We start from the raw sequence: 19,526 nt of genomic DNA on the forward strand, positions 1-19,526 counted from the left end.
GGAGACGATGAATGAGAAAAATTGTTTGAGACAGTGTGGGAGAAAGGTAATTGGAGACAGTGATGGAGTTAGATAGTTGGAGGTAGTGAAATTACGTTGGAGATACTGATGGTGAAAGATTGCTGTAGGTTCTGTTGTAGATTATTAGTTATGAAAAACAGGGAAAGTAACTTAAAGGTTGTTGGTGAAGGAATCTTATGGAAAGATTATAGAGGAATCTTATGGAAAGATTATAGAGGCAATGTTGGAGATGGACTTAAATATTGCTGGAGGACAATTGATGGAGACGAACTGTTTGTGAAAATTCGGTAGGGAATGAGCGATGAAAATAAAATTGTTGGAGAAAAAGGTCCTGGGAAATGCTGCAGAAAAATTGGATGTTGGAGATTTTCGTTGGAGACTGTTGGCGTTGTGAAAGAGTGTTGAAAGATAATGTAAAGTGTTGGAAAAAAACAGGCACTATCTGGGCCTCAAGTGTTGGAGAACAATTTGTTGGAGAATAATAAAGAATGTTGTTGAAGATTCTGTGTATTCTGGTCTCGAGATGATACTCTGTTATCATTGATTGTATCATCGTATAATTCAACCTTTAAAGAATGCCATTATGAAAAAAAATCGATCAATAATGATAAAAATGAGAGAGAGGAGAGAGAGAGAGAGAGAGAGAGAGAGAGAGAGAGAGAGAGAGAGAGAGAGAGAGGAGAGAGAGAGAGAGAGAGAGAGAGAGAGAGAGAGAGAGAGAGAGAGAGAGAGAGAGAGAGAGAGAGAGAGAATTCAAATACTTTTTAACCAAGCTCGTGAAATAACGTAGCCAGCTCGGACTTTTGCTTGCTTGATCTATCTCTCTCTCTCTCTCTCTCTCTCTCTCTCTCTCTCTCTCTCTCTCTCTCTCTCTCTCTCTCTCTCTCTCTCTCTCAAGGAAAACGTTAATGCCATGAGTTCAGTAACAAGTATATAAAACGTCGAAGAAATCACATCAAATTGCTAATACTTTCACGTCATTTATTTTAGAATATGAAGATCTACGTTCGTGTTTTCAAGAAAGTTAGCTTCAGGTGATATCATTTAACTCAGAGCAATAGTATGCATATTATTTATTTGTTTATTTATTAAGGAAAACTTGTGAATGTTTATGTAGATCAAACCAGCCCGCTACATACCTAGGCCTAGGGCGATGCCCGCCCGCCCCTGACGTTGTCATGGCAACTCTTGTATGGGCGTCAAAACTCTCCTCTGATAAAATAGATGAAATTACTCTTTCCTGGAGATTATTATTTTATAAATATTTAACCAAACAACGCATAGTAGGAGAAGTAATACCTGATGTAACTGCGGAATGTCAGAGTAACAGTTGGCTAAACTTTCCCCACTCGAAAGCGCGAAGTTCAAAACATCTACACATACAAGGAAACACCCATAGAACAAGATTGATCAATATACTACGTATGGAAATCAAATGTTGTACTTACATTTCTCAATAATGTACAGCTGCAGGTTAAAATAGTTCCTTATCTCTCATACGAAGCGGGATAAAAAAAAACCACGCGCAAACATTACCACTCAATCACAATTGAAGCAAGACTGAGGCACTGTTGCCAGATGGGTTAGTTTAAAAATCCCTAAACTCATGATAAAAAAAAATCCCCTAAACAACCCAAAAATTCCCATTACCACAAATATGTTTTCTTCTGATCCTGTAGGATTTACTAATAAAGAAATTACTCACTATAATTCATATAAGTCCAAGCGATGTAATTGCAACAAGATAAAGGTTTACTCATCTTTGAGTCTTCTTCTTCATAGAAATTTGTACAAAATATCCCCATCAGACAGGCAAAATCCAAAAATCTAGGGATAAATCCCCATATCTGGCAACACTGTCACTGAGGGATCATGACACTGAGGGCTCGGCCAGACCAAGCGCGATGAACGGCGAGGTTAGCGGCATGACTCGGCGGGAAGCCAGCGACAAAATGTTGGGTGGCCACACCGGAACCGCCACACCTCTCTTGCCTCCTCACTCCCAGCTGATAGCCTTCCTCGTAAACATGACGATGGTGTTCGAGTAGGAAATTACTTCCGATTGAAAATCATTAGTTTAATCTGAACTATAAATTACACAAGAGTCTGGATTCACGATTTTAATAAACAGAGAAAGGAAAATAAGTTAATTTTGAAATTAATGTTGCCAGTCTCGTTTGTACGGCGACAGATTTAATGAATATCTGCATATTTCACAAGTCTTTTGATTCTTTTATGGCAACATCCTTCCTGGATTCAGACTCAAAAAACAAACGTCGAACTATAGACAACCTCAATCTCTCTCTTACCAGCTATTATTGTCCCTTTCATTCCAGAATTAACTAGCATTTGCATAAGATATATTGTTTGAATATACATTACATACGATTCTTTTCACATTTGAAATATCTCTATATCTTATATATATAATATATATATATATATATATATATATATATATATATATATATATATATATATATATATATATATATATATATATATATATATGTGTGTGTGTGTGTGTGCGTGTGTGTGTGTATATATATATATATATTATATATATATATATATATATATATATATATAACTAAATGGTGATTAAATAGGTTGCAAAGCACAAAAAAGCGTAGGTCTACCCACTATTTTATTACCATCCATTTTCAGTTGATTGCCATAACTTACATTTATTGAATCTATTTTTGCTCTCCGAAACACCTCCCAATAAATTATTGATTAGTAATGGCTGGAAACGAACAATTTGAACGCGTACCTCTTCAGGAACTTATGAAAAATGGCGTAACCTTGGGTGAAGACGCTCAAGCCACCACGATTTTTTAAAACATGAGACATAATCTGGTGGCAACTGCAGCGGTTTGAGGCTTCCCCGCGCCTCCTATCTGGCCACCTACGTAAGATACCTAAGGTTTCAATTTTCAGCTGGAACCTCTTGCCGCTAACCTCACCGCTAGCCGCACTTGGTCTGGCCGGGCCCTGACATTGTTTTATCAGATCACCTGATTCAAATTGTACCAGTGAGTCAAATGAGCCGAACTGTAATAATGAGTTTTCTCCCGTAGATTTAAAATTTGAAGATGGTTAATGTGCTTTTATTTGCTCAGATGTCAAATAAGATTTCTATTGTTTTGTTTTTGAAAGTAATTACTTTTGTGTTCTTTTTCATAAAATAAGCGATCAGAAAAATTGAAGCAATGGTGGCATTGGTGGAGTGTTGGTGGTGTATTCGTGGGGTTTGCGGAGTGTTAGTGGTGTGTTGGTGGTGATGGAAGAGTAGAGACAGGATCATATTAGTTGTTGTAGCTAAAACTAATTGTTTCAATGTTCATTTTCATAAAATAAGCGATAAGAATTTTGTGTTGGCGAGGATGAAGGACAAAGCAATGGTGGCGTTGGTGGCATGGGTTGGTGGTGTATTCGTGGAGTTGGCGGTGTGTTGGTGGAGTTGCTGGTGATGATGGTGTCTATCGAATGTTTTGGTAAGAAGATATCATCCATGTATGTACTTTATGTGCGCACGTGCACAAACTTAGAAGGTGGAAATCATTGGAGGAATAACTGTGAAGAATTTTCTTCACTCTTCTTCTTTCAATCGCATTTTTAACTCTCTTCTACTAATACTATAGCTATCCCGTAAACGTTCTCTCCTACATTCAGTTTTCTTTAACAAAACATAGGGAGGACTATTCTAAACTAAAACTTGTTGACAGTGGCGCACGGCGCATGCCTTGCACGTGACGTCACAGCGTACTTACGCACAACAGAGGGCCTTAGTGTAACCCTGGCGTATGTTGGTTCTTTCCTTAACTACATGGGTCGAGATTAAATTCCTAAACTGAATTTTAAATATAAATTTCAATACTGCTGAATTAATGTATCTTATATTTCCCAATACCAATTAAGGTTTGTTAATTTTAAGATGTATGCCCATCGCACCAGTCCATTGCTGATTAATCATTTAAACTATTAATTTTTAGCAAGCCAGAATAGGTAGGATTGTTGTATATATAAACTCCCTCAGAGCAGCAAGATTTCTCTGAGTATTTAGTACAAAATCCTGCCTCCTCTGCACTCCTTGCAACAATATATTGCCCTGTCCTGAAGTCCCGATATGGCACCCCCAATGGATTACCGCGCGTATCATGACCGTCACTTGTTTGGCAAGGTGAAGCTAGGTGATGCCCCTCGAGTCGACCTTAGTGTCAGCCCATTCGATCAGAAGCCGGCCTGGACGACTGACCTGCCTGGTCAGTGAACCCGTGCACCTCTGGCTCAACCCCCCCCCCTCTCTCTCCCAAAACTCGACTCACAAAAGATTGCTGCCGGTCGGAGAGATTGAGAAGAAGAGGACCCTGGTATACCATAGTTGCAGCCAAAGTGAGAAATTTTGGGGTGAGCCAGGCAAGAGTGCAAAGAGCCAGTCAGGAGTGCAAAGTGCAACCAGGTCAACAGCTATCACGGGCATAGGACTAATCTCAAAGGAGTGCAGGTACTACAACAATGGCCATTTATTTTTCCCCCATTTTTTCTTAGCTTAGACTAATTTTAACTTGCTTAGAATAACTGGCTTTTACACTATTCGGACTGTGTGCGGTGGGATTGTGTGTAAATATTTTTCCGTTATTAATTTCTGGTTTGAGACCAGCTCAGTCTCTGGGTCACGTGGGCCACGTGCCCGACCCCATTTTGATTTTTGATTATTGCAGACCACATGTCTAACCCATCATTTTTATTATTTTGAATTGCTTTCAATTTGCATATTTTTTATGATATTTTTGTGTTGTTAAGATGTCCGTTTTCTTTTTATGTAAATTTGTGAATAAATCAATATTAGGTTAATTAAACCTCTTTCGTATTTTTGCTCCCTCATTTATTTTAATGTGTGAATTGAATAGTTGATCACGGGACAAAATATCCAATATTTAAAGAGTAAACCTAAGTAAGTCTATAGGTGGTAACAGCGAGGAACTTTGCATTAATATATTTGCTTCGAAGGTAAAGATCCTTATCTTTAAACTTTTAAACTACTTTACATCACTGCTCCCATTTTGGATTTTGTCTAATAACATTAACGTAAAATACCTGTCCAGCATCTCGCTAGGGTAGCTGGGACGGAGTCGGAACAGAGCCTGAGAGTGAGATGACTTTAGACCTGACAAAGCTAGAGTAGGCCATAAATTATTTTTAATTCTACGTGTGGAGTTCTCCGGCCTCTGGACAGTAAAATTTCCCCCTTTTGTATTTAAGAGTGATGGTTAGTGAATTGTGACAGTAAAGTATTAGCAGGGTGTTTGTGCCCCGAGAGTAAGTGCTCATTATCCTCCCCTGTTGAACTTGATGTAACTATCATAAGGAGACTTTCCCGGACTAAGTTCCCACTCAGAACATAAAAAATTCTCCACAATAACTATTATACCCAGGGAAGGAACACCGAGGATAAAAAGGTGTCTGGACTCCGGAGGAAGCGATACTCCGTGTGGGGAGGTAAGACTGTGCAAAGTTTGACTTAAATACAGAACTAACCTTCTATTGAATTGTATTTTTTTTTCTCCTACTGCTGCTCCTCCTACCATACCTCAACCCAATACCTCAACCTCACCGAGCAAAACCACCTGCAGCAATACCTCAAACTATGTAAGGTCACCATAGGCCTAGACTGACTTTTTGGAAATAAGCATATTTCGTTTATTGAATAAGTTAGACAACAACTGCGAGTTCTTATGTCTTTTCGCAGCCATTCCATAGGAGGCTAGTGCCATTATTGCATATCAGGCCGTTAACTGAAGGCATTTCTAAAGGGTTCTTTGCTGTATTTCTCCCTTAGTCCCTAGACCTCAAAAGCTACACCTATTTTACAGCTTTCTACTTTATCTCTAATTCCATCTTGTTACTTTTCAAGTTCTTTCAACTTTATGTTGCAACTCAGTGAGATTTGGCCTCCTCGAACCGAGCGCCGAACCATAGTAATCTCTGCACCAAATTCATATAGGCCAAACCATGACAATAAGAATAAGGCTGTTTTTAAGCTGATTCAGTCTTTTCTTGGTATTTTTATATTTTGCTTTTTGGAAATTGTGGGAGAATATTGCATCAAGTAAAGTCTCGGAAATTTTACCAAAAGAGTTTATTGAAGACGGAGGAAAGAACAAACGAAGGAGATATTATAAAATGTAAAATGCCACTGTCTAAAAATAAATAAAAAGAAAAGTATTTAATCAGATGGTCCTACCAGTATTAACTTCTGCATTGGAAAATTTGAGCCTTAACAAAGCCTTAGAACATAAACTAGTTTAATTTATAAATCAAAGCTCTAAGGAAAGAATAGAGATGAATTAACACTAAGAAACAGAAAAAGAGCAACATGGCTATATAAGCAAACGAAAGTAAAGGATATTCTAACAACAAGTAAGGAAAGAAGTGAACGTGGGCAGGACATATGACTATGACAGATAAAAGTTGGACAAGAAGATTAACAAAATGGGTCCGTAGAGACTGCAAACGAAGCAGAGGAAGGTAGAGAAGACGATAGATTGATGTGCAAAAAATTTTTTGTGCGATTAGACTGCCATAGAAAGACCATAAACAAAACAAACGGCAGTCAAAGGACATATACACATACATACACACACACACATACATACATACATACATATATATATATATATATATATATATACACATATGTATGTATATATACATATATATATGTATGTATATATATATATATATATATATATATATATATATATATATATATATACATACATACATACATATATATATATATATATATATATATATATATATATATATATATATATATATATATATATATATATATATATATATATATATATCCTAATACTTGTATGCAAAATATGTGTTTTATACAGTGAGATTAATTACCTTTATAAAAGTAATATGTATCACAAATTATAGAGGGCGATCACTGAACTCTGTTATGTGTGACGTGTACCAAGTTTCACAAGGTAATGTGTTGAGACCCTATTAGTGACAGTATATTTCCATCACAGTGGAGAATTCCACAGAACCAAACAATTCAGCATATTGATAGAGCAACATTGCAGTTCCATTCGAGCGATCATTGGACAAGGTACTCGCCTGAGAGTATCGCTGTGTACAGTGTATTCACAAACCTTTTTGTAATAAAGTGAAAAAACCCATATTCCGAAGACATAGGACATAGTTGGTGTCAGGTGTTCAAATACGTCTTTTTGTGTATGCTGTGAGCGAAGTTGTTCTTTAAGCTGGTAAAATAAAAGTTCAAGATACCTAGATACGCAAGAACTACCATTGCGGTTACTCCTTCTGCGGGAGATGAAAATAAAGGAACAGTTGGTTATAGTGATGCAAATAAAGAATATAGACGCGAACAACGAACGCAGGACTTAGAAAATAGGTTAGATAACCTAGCCAAGTTAATAAACAGATTATTAGCTGAACGAGAAGAGGAGGGGCGTGCAACCATAACATATCCGACGTATATGAACGAAGTTCATACACACACGAGTGAAAGTACGCATTGATACCGGCGAGCCGACCTTCAAATATCAATTTGGCCTTGTTGCTTAATTTAAGGCGGCCGCAAGTAAACTGCCTTACGGCTTTATTTTTACCAGATTACCGAAGTACATCAAAACATCAGATTGGCAAACAAGAAAATAATAAAGAACAATCGTAAACACAAGAAGGTAAAAAGAACGTTGGAAACGTCAATGATAAATTTATTATACAATACATATATTTTGAAAAAACACTCAGCAAAGCTGCTCATGTCATCACATAGAAAATTACTATGAAAACACACTAATTTCATTCACGCAGTTATATAAATAATAAAGAGAAATCCTTTCAGGACACAGACGGAAAATATCTACCACTGAAAACATTTGGAAGAAATAAGGGTACTAGTAAGAGGTAAAGAGGCAATAAAGATTCATATACTATCACCCACGTTCGTCATCTCAAAAGAACTTGTCAATATAGAGAGAGCAAGAAGAAAGTTGAGAGCCTACTTAAATATATATATTCCCTACCTACTTAAACCCCTTTCGTGACAGAAATACACACATATATCTATCTATCTATCTATATATATATATATATATATATATATATATATATATATATATATATATATATATATATATATACAAAAACACACATTATATTAATGAAATTCCGCCCTCCGATGGTACTCTTGAAGTTATAATCTTAGAGTCAACTTGATACGTTAAAGGCACAAGGAATGCTCTGACAAGCCTTAATAGTACCTGTCTCGAGACCTCACAGGGTCAAAAACGCTATTAATCTTTGCCAACTTCTGGAGTCGCTCACCAGCATAATAACGCCCTCTTAAACCGAGGGACACATAACTCCCAGCACAACACAACCCTCTTCACTAAGAGATACGCAGTGGTACCAAACTATACCTGAGTTTCAGGCCTTACTGGGCCAAACGCTAGTGAACTATGGTCGTCAATATTAGCACCAACTGCTGCTGCTGAAGTATTGATCCTGGATTGCGGTTGTCAGACCGCTGATGAGCACTAGCGTCTCTTAGCACAATATCTGGACTCCTCCCAATAAAAAAATTATTTCCCCTCCACCTTGACTCCCATTCCAGTCACGTGGAAGTCCAACTCACCATCAACATAACAAACATGGAGAACAGAAAAGGGGCAGGAATTAACAACTGAACCTAAATACCTTCTTTTCCAGCCCACAGATGGCAGGCTGGTGCACACTAAGGAAAAGCAACTTTTAATTTTGAAAAGATGAGAGCAATATGTTACGTTGATTACTCAAAAGCAAGAATTACATTACAGCCCCACCCTACCAAGAAATTTTTACGTAAAAAAAAAATTTATATAAAAATAAAGAAGCAATCAAGCAACTTGACAGGGGGCACAGAGTAAAGCTCTCAATAGCTAGGTTCAATAGAGTTGAGAGATAATAAAAACTATTTATAAGTCCAGCAAAGGAAGAAGATTAAACAAATGTCATTAGTCATTCCCAGACCCTATCTTCTCCCTCCATTTCCTAATCAACTATCTAAACTTAAAAATATTTATCAAAATTTATCAAAAGGAAATTTTCTCAGCACCAAATTGACAAAAATACACTAAAATAAAAGAACCCAAATGCTAAACCTAACTTAAACCTAACATTAACATCGGCCAGGGGATGGTTTGTTATTTACTACCAGGGGTCCATCCCCCTGGCACATGCTGAAAACCCACAGGGGTGCACCCCAATCTTAGAGCTGTACCAATGTGTACACACGATTCTGTCAAAAGTCTTTCCTTAGTACAAAACCTTTCCTCCTTTTCTTGGCTCTTTCACCTTTATTGTTTCTACATATTTAAACATTGAAGGTTTACAAGATCATAAAACTCAACCCTGAGAAGGAAAAAGAAAACCAACACATTAAAACAAAGAAATTACATTTAATAAACACAAATACCTCTCCCGTTTTTCTTTTAACAAAGGCCTTCTCCCATTACTGTAAATTACAAACAAACAATAAAAAGACCTGTAACAGAGAGCCTGTTATCTTGGCAGCGCATCAGGGATGATAGTCTCTCTTCCAGCGATATGCTGAATTAGTAGATCCCACTCCTGGAGACAAAGGCTCCACTTAAGAAGACGGTTATTCTTATTTATAAAGAAATTCAAGAAAACCAGCAGATTATGTCCGTTCTTACCACAATAGGTCCTGTGCTACCACTTAGGTAAACCTCAAAGTGCTCCAAGGATAAAATGAGTCCTAAAGTCTCTTTTTCAACCGTTGAATAATTTTGCTGAGCTGGAGACAGTTTCTTCGAAAAATATGCCACCGGATACTCTTCTACATCACAACCTTGTGATAATACCGCTTCAACACCCACATCGCTAGCATCCACAGCCAAGCAAAAAGGTTCCTTAAAATTCGGAGTTTTAAGTATTGGAGTGTTAATCATAGTTGACTTCAATTTATCAAAAGCATCCTGACATTCTGCAGTCCAGAGGAAATGCTTACCTTTCTTAAGTAAGTTGGTCAGTGGATTAACCACATCTGCAAAGTTTAATACAAACCGCCATAATAACCCACCAACCCCAAAAATTGGTGAATAGCCCTTCGATTCTCTGGTACCTGAAAATCGAGGATTGACTGAATATTTACCGATTTTGGGAGAATTTGGCCATGTCCCACCTCATGACCTAAATAGATTATTTTGGCTTTTGCTAAATTACACTTGTTTAAATTAATCACCAGACCAGCTGCACGCAGCCTCTCAAACAAACATTTCATGTTTTTCAGATGAGACTCCCAACTATTACTGTAAACTACGAGGTCATCTATGTAGACAACTACCCCTCTAACTTATCAATCACTTGATTCATCAACCTCTGAAAAGTGGCAGAAGCATTTTTCATACCAAAAGGCATGACATTACATGAATATAAACCTTCCGACGTAACAAAAGCTGATATTTCTTTAGCCCTTTCTGTTAATGGAACTTGCCAATAACCCTTTAAAACATCAAACTTAATTATGTATTCGGCAGCGCCGACATCATTTATGAAATCTTCCACCCTGGCCAGAGGAAAACAATCCGACTCAGTAACTGCATTTACCTTACGATAGTCGAAGCACATTCTTTGTCCTCCCCCTTCCTTCTTAACCAGCACTACCGGAGAACTCCACGGGCTGAAAATTCTTTGAATTAGATCATGGCGTAGCATATAATCTGCCTCTTGCTTAATGATGTCCCTTTTGGATGGATTCACTTGATACAGATGCTGTTTAATGGGACAAGCATATCCCACCTCTACATCATGCATAAGGAGACTGGTTAGTCCTGGAACATCCTGAAATAAATCTGTGAACTCTGTTATCATGTTCATTACCTCCTTGGATTGGGTGGCACTTAAATGATCCAACATCCCGGGTAGATTTCCCAAAGCTACAGAATTTCCCAGCAAACTTAAACTGGATGTTTCCCCAAATTCTCCTTTCTCCTCCACCGTGGTTTAAGACAGAACTGGCTGGATGGTTTTCCTGCCCTGGTAGCCTTTTAGCATATTAACATGGCATACTTGAGTCTTCCTCCTCCTGTCATGGGTTTTAACAACATGGTTTAGGTCATTCACCATCTTTAAGATCTTCCAGGGCCCCGAAAATTTGGCTATAAATGGATTGCCTGGAATTGGTAGCAACACCAACACCTCTTCGCCAACCTGAAAATTTCGTAATTTGGTTTTCATATCATAACGCTCTTTCATTTTTCTTTGACTCACCTCCAAAGTTTTTAAAGCAAAATCCCAAGATTTTATCAACTTTTCCCATGAATCCCTTAAAAAGTCCAGCAAATTTACCCGAGGTTTTACTCGCTCCCAGTGATCTTTCACTACTTCTAAAGGTCCCCTTTATGACCAAAAGTTAGTTTAAATGGAGAAAACCTCATTACGTCACTAGGAATAGATGATCTGAAAGCAAATGATAAATAAGGAATTACCTGGTCCCAATTCTTGGGTTCCTGCTGCACATACTTACTAAGCATTGATTTCAATGTTTGGTGAAATCTTTCCAGTTGTCCTTGACTCTGTGGGTGATAAGGCGAAGAAGTTACATGCTTTATGCCTAATTCTTCCAAACCCTACTTAAATACTTTACTTTTAGAATTACTCCCGCAGTCAGACTGAATTACCCTAGGTAAGCTAAATTTCGAAAAGAACCACAGCAAAGATTTAAGAACACCCCCAGCATGTATACTCCTTAAAGGAATTGCCTCAGGATACCATGTGGTCCTATCCATCAGTGTCAAAATATTTTGATTTCCACTGCTGGTCCTTGGCAAAGGGCCAACTATATCAATTATTACCTCTTTAAAGGGTTCTCCAATGGTTGGAATTTGCTGCAGTGGTGCTCTTGGGATTTTCTGATACGGCTTCCCCGTTGCTGGCAGACTTCGCAGGTCTTCACGAACTTCTTGACGTCTCTTCTAAGAGTAGGCCAGAAAAACAAATTTGAAAGTGTTTTAAAAGTCTTATTTATACCTAGATGACCAGACAGAAGGTTGTCATGAGCTAGCTCTAATAACTTACCTGTGTAGTTTACTGGTACCACAATCTGTTCTCTCACCTCCCATGCATCTGCAGGTGCTCGCTTTGCTCTACTTATCCTTTTCAACACTCCATCCTTCCATTCTAAATGAGGACGACTATTATCCTGACTGACTTGCTTACTCCTCTCCTTCTCAAACTCTGCCTTCTGAGTGGCCACAAATGTATCAATTGCCCATTTACCATTCTCATCCCTCACGGAAGACAACATGGGATTTCCAGTTACACTTATCTTAGAACCATTTTTCTCAAATAACTTATCGAGCCCCACATAGTCCATCTCCCCGAACTTGCCTTGGGGTCCCGAACGTGTGACCATGAAAACAGGCTTTTCAGTCTTTATCGACTTACCTTGCACCAGAGGACAATTACCTGGAGTCCGCACCTTACAGTCATTGGCCACTATCACGTCCACCCCCTTTATGGGTAATTCATTTACTACTGCCAGACTCATAGATCCTTTTACCCATTTAGAGTTTATCACTAACTCTACCAAGGGGCATGCTGTTACTGTTCTCGGGAATCCCCCTAGTAACACGAATTTTTCCTGTCCCTGGCTCAATCCTTCAGGCAATAACGAACGCAAAATTATGTATTGCGACGCTTCCGTGTCCCTTAAGAACTTTACCCGTCTCTCCGACCTATTCTGGCCTTTGATGCTCACTACACCTTCAGAGACATACTTTTTTTAAGCACTCATCTGTTGCAGTCGAATCCTGACCCAACAGACCTGCTGGCTTTGCTTTATCCAACGACAACTGGCACTTCTCTTTTATGTGACCTGGTTGCCCACAGTGCCAGCACACCAGTTTTCACTTTTCTTTGGTGACCCTGGCTTCTCACCTCAATCCGGTGATTCCTTTGTCCTCTTTCCAGGTGACTGACTTGCACCTTTTCCACTTGGATTCCTTTTTGTGCCCCACTTGGCCTTATCACTGAACCGATAGTTCCCCTTGTGGGAAAGGAAAACTCATTAGCTGCTACAGCCTAAGTATCCAAAAGATCCAACTTTAGGTTCTCTAAGTGAGTTTTCAGATCAAAACTAATATTATTCTTGAATTCTTCAATGAATATTAATTCTTTTAAGGCATCAAAATCTTCAACACCTTTGGCTTTCAACCATTCCTGAGAAGTCACTCTTTCCTCAATGCAAATTCCACAAAAATTTCCTCCCATCCCTTCTTCATATTTCTAAATTTCTGACGGTAGGCTTCAGGTACCAGCTCGTACGCTTTTAAAATTAAATTTTTCACTTGGGAATAGTCAGCACTCATTTCTTCGTTCAGGGCAGCTTATATTTTCTGGGCTTTACCCATTAACCTGCATTGTACCAGCGTAGTCCACATGTTTTCTGGCCATTCTAGCCTATTTGCTAGTTTTTTTTAACAGTGAAAAACTCTAAGGCTTCTGTTTCCTTAAAGACAGGCATTAATTTAATAACATTCCCTATGTTAAATTTGCTTTCGGCAGGAACTTGCCTTAGGTGGAGTACTTGTAATTCATGCTTTTTCTATTCTCTTTCCCGTTCTAATCTTAGTTGTTCCTGTTCTCTTTCCCGTTCTAATCTTAGTCGTTCCTGCTTAAATTTTGCTTCTAACATTTCTTTTTCATGCATTCTTTCCTCTTCCCTTGTAGCTATCTGTAGTTTCATTTTCTCTATTTGCAATCTTTCTAATTCTAACCTACCCTGTACCGAAATATATTCAGTCCTATCAACACTACTTTTTGTTTCTTCTTTCCATTTCTTAATGGCCGTCACTAAATGTACTAACAGAGTTCCTTTCTTCGTTCCTGGTGCTACCGAGATATTTATGAATTTTGCAATTTCCTGCAACTCAACCTTCCTTAAATCCCCTATTTCTTCTTCCCAATCAAATTTCTCTAAAAATTCTGCTACCTCAAAACCCACCGCTCCTACCGGATCTTCACCTTTGTTCGACATTGTCTCTCGTCTTAAAAATGTGAAGAAAAGAAAAGCAAAGAATAAGTGTAGAATTACCCTTTTGTTTACGTCTCAATCCTTTTCTTATTTACTCTGATGCCGAACTGGAAAACTACTATCAACCAGTTCTACGGAATGTTTTTACTTAATCCTGGCAAGGTCGCCAGTGTTACCAGCGAGCCGACCTTCAAATATCAATTTGGCTTTGTTGCTTAATTTAAGGTGGCCGCAAGTAAACTGCCTTACGACTTTATTTTTACCAGATTACCGAAGTACATCAAAACATCAGATTGGCAAACAAGAAAATAATAAAGAACAATCGTAAACACAAGAAGGTAAAAAGAACATTGGAAACGTCAATGATAAATTTATTATACAATACATATATTTTGAAACAAACACTCAGCAAAGCTGCTCATGTCATCAAAATAGAAAATTACTATGAAAACACACTAATTTCATTCACGCAGTTATATAAATAATAAAGAGAAATCCTTTCAGGACACAGACGGAAAATATCATACCACTGAAAACATTTGGAAGAAATAAGGGTACTAGTAAGAGGTATAGAGGCACAAAAGATTCATATACTATCACCCACGTTCGTCATCTCAAAAGAACTTGTCAATATAGAGAAAGCAACAAGAAAGTTGAGAGCCTACTTAAATATATATATTCCCTACCTACCTAAACCCCTTTCGTGACATAAATACACACACATATCTATATATATATATATATATATATATATATATATATATATATATATATATATATATATATATATATATATATCTATATATATATATATATATCTATATATATATATATATATATCTATATATATATATATATATATATATATATATATATATATATATATATATATATATATATATATATACAAAAACACACATTATATTAATGAAATTCCGCCCTCCGATGGTACTCATGAAGTTATTATCTTAGAGTCAACTTGATACGTTAAAGGCATAAGGAATGCTCTGACAAGCCTTAATAGTACCTGTCTCGAGACCTCACAGGGTCAAAAACGCTATTAATCTATTGCCGACTTCTGGAGTCGCTCACCAGCATAATAACGCCCTCTTAAACCGAGGGACACATAACTCCCAGCACAACACAACCCTCTTCACTAAGAGATACGCAGTGGTACCAAACTATACCTGAGTTTCAGGCCTTACTGGGCCAAACGCTAGTGAACTATGGTCGTCAATATTAGCACCAACTGCTGCTGCTGAAGTATTGATCCTGGATTGCGGTTGTCAGACCGCTGATGAGCACTAGCGTCTCTTAGCACAATATCTGGACTCCTCCCAATAAAAAAATTATTTCCCCTCCACCTTGACTCCCATTCCAGTCACGTGGAAGTCCAACTCACCATCAACATAACAAACATGGAGAACAGAAAAGGGGCAGGAATTAACAACTGAACCTAAATACCTTCTTTTCCAGCCCACAGATGGCAGGCTGGTGCACACTAAGGAAAAGCCACTTTTTATTTTGAAAAGATGAGAGCAATATGTTACGTTAATTACTCAAAAGCAAGAATTACGTTACAGCATGCACAGCCGAGTGAAGATACGCAAAATGTTGTAGTTAAAAAATTACCAGAACTTCAGGAAGTGTTAGGCCTTTTGATGATCAACGGCCTAAAGAAGGGTTTCAATCGATCAAAATGTTTTTGAGACACTTTGAGGTAGCCACAAATGGGTGGTCAGAAAGAAAAAAAGCAATTCAAGTAATTAGGTTGCTGAAAGATGCTCCGGCAATGGATGTAATATGTTGACCACAAGACAGTTTAAGAAGTTATACTGAAATAAAATGATCTTTAATTGAGAAACACGCCCTTAATGATGCAAGAAAAGGGAACAAGAAAGAAAATTACAAACTACAAAAAGGTGATTCCATTCTTAGTTTTGCAACTAGCATTTTTCGAGATTTTGATTCGTTTGCTACACAGAGGGCAATCTCTCTGACGGTGATAAAAAAGCAATTGCCCATAAAAATATTTACAGATTAGTAAACCCGTATTTATGGGATTATTTGTTCAATGACAATCACTCACTGGCAGACATAATGATGGCAATACAGAAAATTCTTGACAGTTTGCCAGAAGAAAAAATGACTGAGAACAACTGCCCGAATTCCAAGAAGGTGGCAGCCATGAGAAGCACTCACCAACCCTAAAAGTGGGAGAGGTGAGAACCTAGTCAGCAGGTGAGAAGAGGCTTCAGATGTTGGTAGTGTCGGGGAGAAGGGCACCAACGAGTGGAGTGCCCCACCCAAGGATCTCCCCGGTGTTACGCTTGTCAGGCCTACGGTCATCTATCTCAAGAGTGCCCAGCAAAAAACGGCGAGGGCGGGAGGGCTACAGCACACGCAACCCCCCGACCCCGCCCAACATCCGAGGAAAAGAAAACAGAGGAACGGGGAGACGAGGGAGATCGATGCCCCCCCCCCATATGACAACAGAAGCAGTCGAGCGAGCATTGGTACCCCCATCGGTAACCCCGACCTCACCCCTGCACCACTAGGGACAGGAACAGGGGGCAACGGTATTGCAAGCGAGGTTGTTGCCACGTGCCCCACATATCCTAATGGTCGGCTCGGAATGTTAGCAGTCAAGATTGACCTACCAGATAAGTCCATTCGACACAGGAGCCAGCATTTCACTTATTGAAAAAGAATTTTCCTCAAACCCACTCAGTTAGCGGCATCCATCATCCTCGACATGCCAGGAGGAAATAAACTACACAAAAGGCATACAGCGATCGTCAACTTTAAGGTGGGATCTGTGAAGTTTACACATGATTTTTTGGTCTTGCCCACCTTGGGAATTCTGGGAATCGAGGCTATACTGGGGTGGGATTTCATCATAGGTAATCAAATATACATTTGCGGGAAAAAATATAGATTAACAATAAAAGCAGGTGGGTGTATTTTGCCGATAGAAAGTCATGAGAGAATAAGTGCTTGTGCGGGAACGGAGAGACGATTAAGTACAGTAACAGCTGTACAGTACCTGAAAGAGGAGAAGTATTGCCTCCCCAGACACTTACAAGTATATCAGTGACACTGTGCCAGCCTCTCCCGGAAGGATTCAAGGTCGTAGTTAAACCCCGTGACAGATGGGCACATGTAGTCTTAGAGGGCTTGTCAGAAATAAAAGAGAACAGAGCTGATATAGTTAATTTGTAAAATATAAGAGTTTTATTAGGAAGTAATTCTGTGTGTTAATCAGAGTTATGTGAAATTGCTAATAATGGGATCTTGGGAGCCACAACTCCTGGCCGTAGAGACGAACGCACTCAGAACTTGATTATGCAAGCGCGAAAACTATGTCCGCCAGAACATCAACTTGTAGTTAGTAAAATTTTTAATAATTACTCCGATGTAACTGCAATTGGAGATGAGCCACCCGAAAGAAATGATCGATATCCCTTTAGCATTAAAACTGGGCAGGTGGAGCCGATCAGGTCAAGGCCTTGTAAGGTACCCATTCATTTCCAGGGAGAGATAAAAAGGGAAATTAGTAAATTAAGGGAACAAGGGATTATCGAGGAGAGAAAATCTCCCTGGGCTTCTCCAATTGTAGCTGTTAGGAAAAAGGGTGGCTCGGTAAGATTGTTTGTTGATTATAGGAAGTTGAATGCAGTCACTAAGGATAATGTATATCCATTGCCTCGATCGAAGAATTACTTGTGAAGGTACGGTATAGTAAATATTTTACAACTATCGATTTAGAATTTGGATCCTATCAAATGCCCATTCAGGAAGACAGTAAATGTAAAATGGCATTTATAGCTAACGATCAACTATTTCAGTTTAATATCCTTCCTTTCGGTGTTAAAAATGCTCCAAGTAATTTTTCTAGAGTAATGATGGCGGTTTTGTCTCAATTAATTGGCCATAATGTTCTTGTTTATTTAGATGATATCATAATTACATGAAAAACAGCCGAGGAATATAATGATAATATTCATAAAGTTTTAGGAGCATTACAATGTAATGGTATGAAAGTAGATTTGTCAAAGTGCAAATTTTTTTTGTAAATAGGTCAAATTTCTAGGTCGCATAATAACCCCAGAAGGTATCCAACCCTGCCCCAGTAAAGTAGAAGCTATTAGAGATTTTCCCAGGCCACGTACCCCTAAGGAAGTAGCTGGGTTCCTTGGGCTCGCTAGGTATTGCCGTAAATTCATAAGAGGTTTTGGAGAGATAGCGAGACCCTTAAATGCTTTAAAGAAATAAAAAGTAATAAATTGGGGAGTGGAAGAAGAAAGGGCCTTCAACCATTTGAAAGCTGCCTTAATTAACTAGCAATGATTTACTCGTATATCCTAGATTTGATTGCCTGTTTTTAGTGACAACAGATGCGAGTAGCGTAGCTATTGGTGTAATTTCTCAATGAGATGATGAAGCTAGAGAGTGACCCATTTGTTTTTCATCCAGGGCATTAAAAGGGGCAGAACAGAATTATAGTACATTTGATCGGGAGGCATTAGCTATTCTTTGGGTTCTAGAGAGGCATCGGTTATTTTTATTAGGTCAGCCAGTTGAGTTGCAAAGTGATCATCTCCTCTTATGTGATTTTTTTCCAAAGGTGACTTGACGTCTAGACAAGCAAGATGGGTTGAAAGATTGTCAGAGTTTAACATAGAAGGGTTTGACCACATAGAAGGTAAAGCTAACAAGGTAGCTGATGCCCTCTCTAGAGGTGTAGTAATAAGAGTAACAACTAGGGCACAAAAGAGGAATGAAGAGCCTCCATCAAAACCGAAATGTGATGTGAATTCACGTGAGGAGCAATCAGAAAATGAGATTCGCAAGCGAGAGAGAGAGAGAGAGAGAGAGAGAGAGAGAGAGAGAGAGAGAGAGAGAGAGAGAGAGAGAGAGAGAGAGAGAGAGGGACGGTGAAGGTGAATGTATGTGGGTGGCCAAGGACATGACCAGGGGTGTCCAGAATGAGTGCCCTGATGATGCAGGTGTGATTGACTTGGGAGGTTGGGACATAAAAGAAGCCCGAGAGGGACAAAAAAGAGGAATGGATGGAAAGAGTGTGGGCAGTGATTAAAGAGGAATCAGAGAGTTATCCATCATTTCTGAATGTGCCACGTGAGAACTTTTTTATAGAGAATGATATCTTATGTTGTGCTTACGAGAAGAGGGGAGGAAAATTTTTTGCACGGGTAGTTCTTCCTCCCTCTTTAATTAAATGAGCCATCCACATTGTACATGCAAGTCTGTATGCAGGGCATTTAGGGATTGATAGAAAATTAAGGAGAGCATGAGAATCCTTCTTTTGGTTAGGAATGAAAAAATCTATAGAGAAATATATGAAATGTTGTCATGCTTGTAACTGTTTAAAAGATCATAAAAACATAGTACCGAAAGT

This window comes from Palaemon carinicauda, chromosome 31 (genome assembly GCF_036898095.1).
Source record: "Palaemon carinicauda isolate YSFRI2023 chromosome 31, ASM3689809v2, whole genome shotgun sequence".
Classification (NCBI taxonomy): Eukaryota; Metazoa; Arthropoda; class Malacostraca; order Decapoda; family Palaemonidae; genus Palaemon; species Palaemon carinicauda.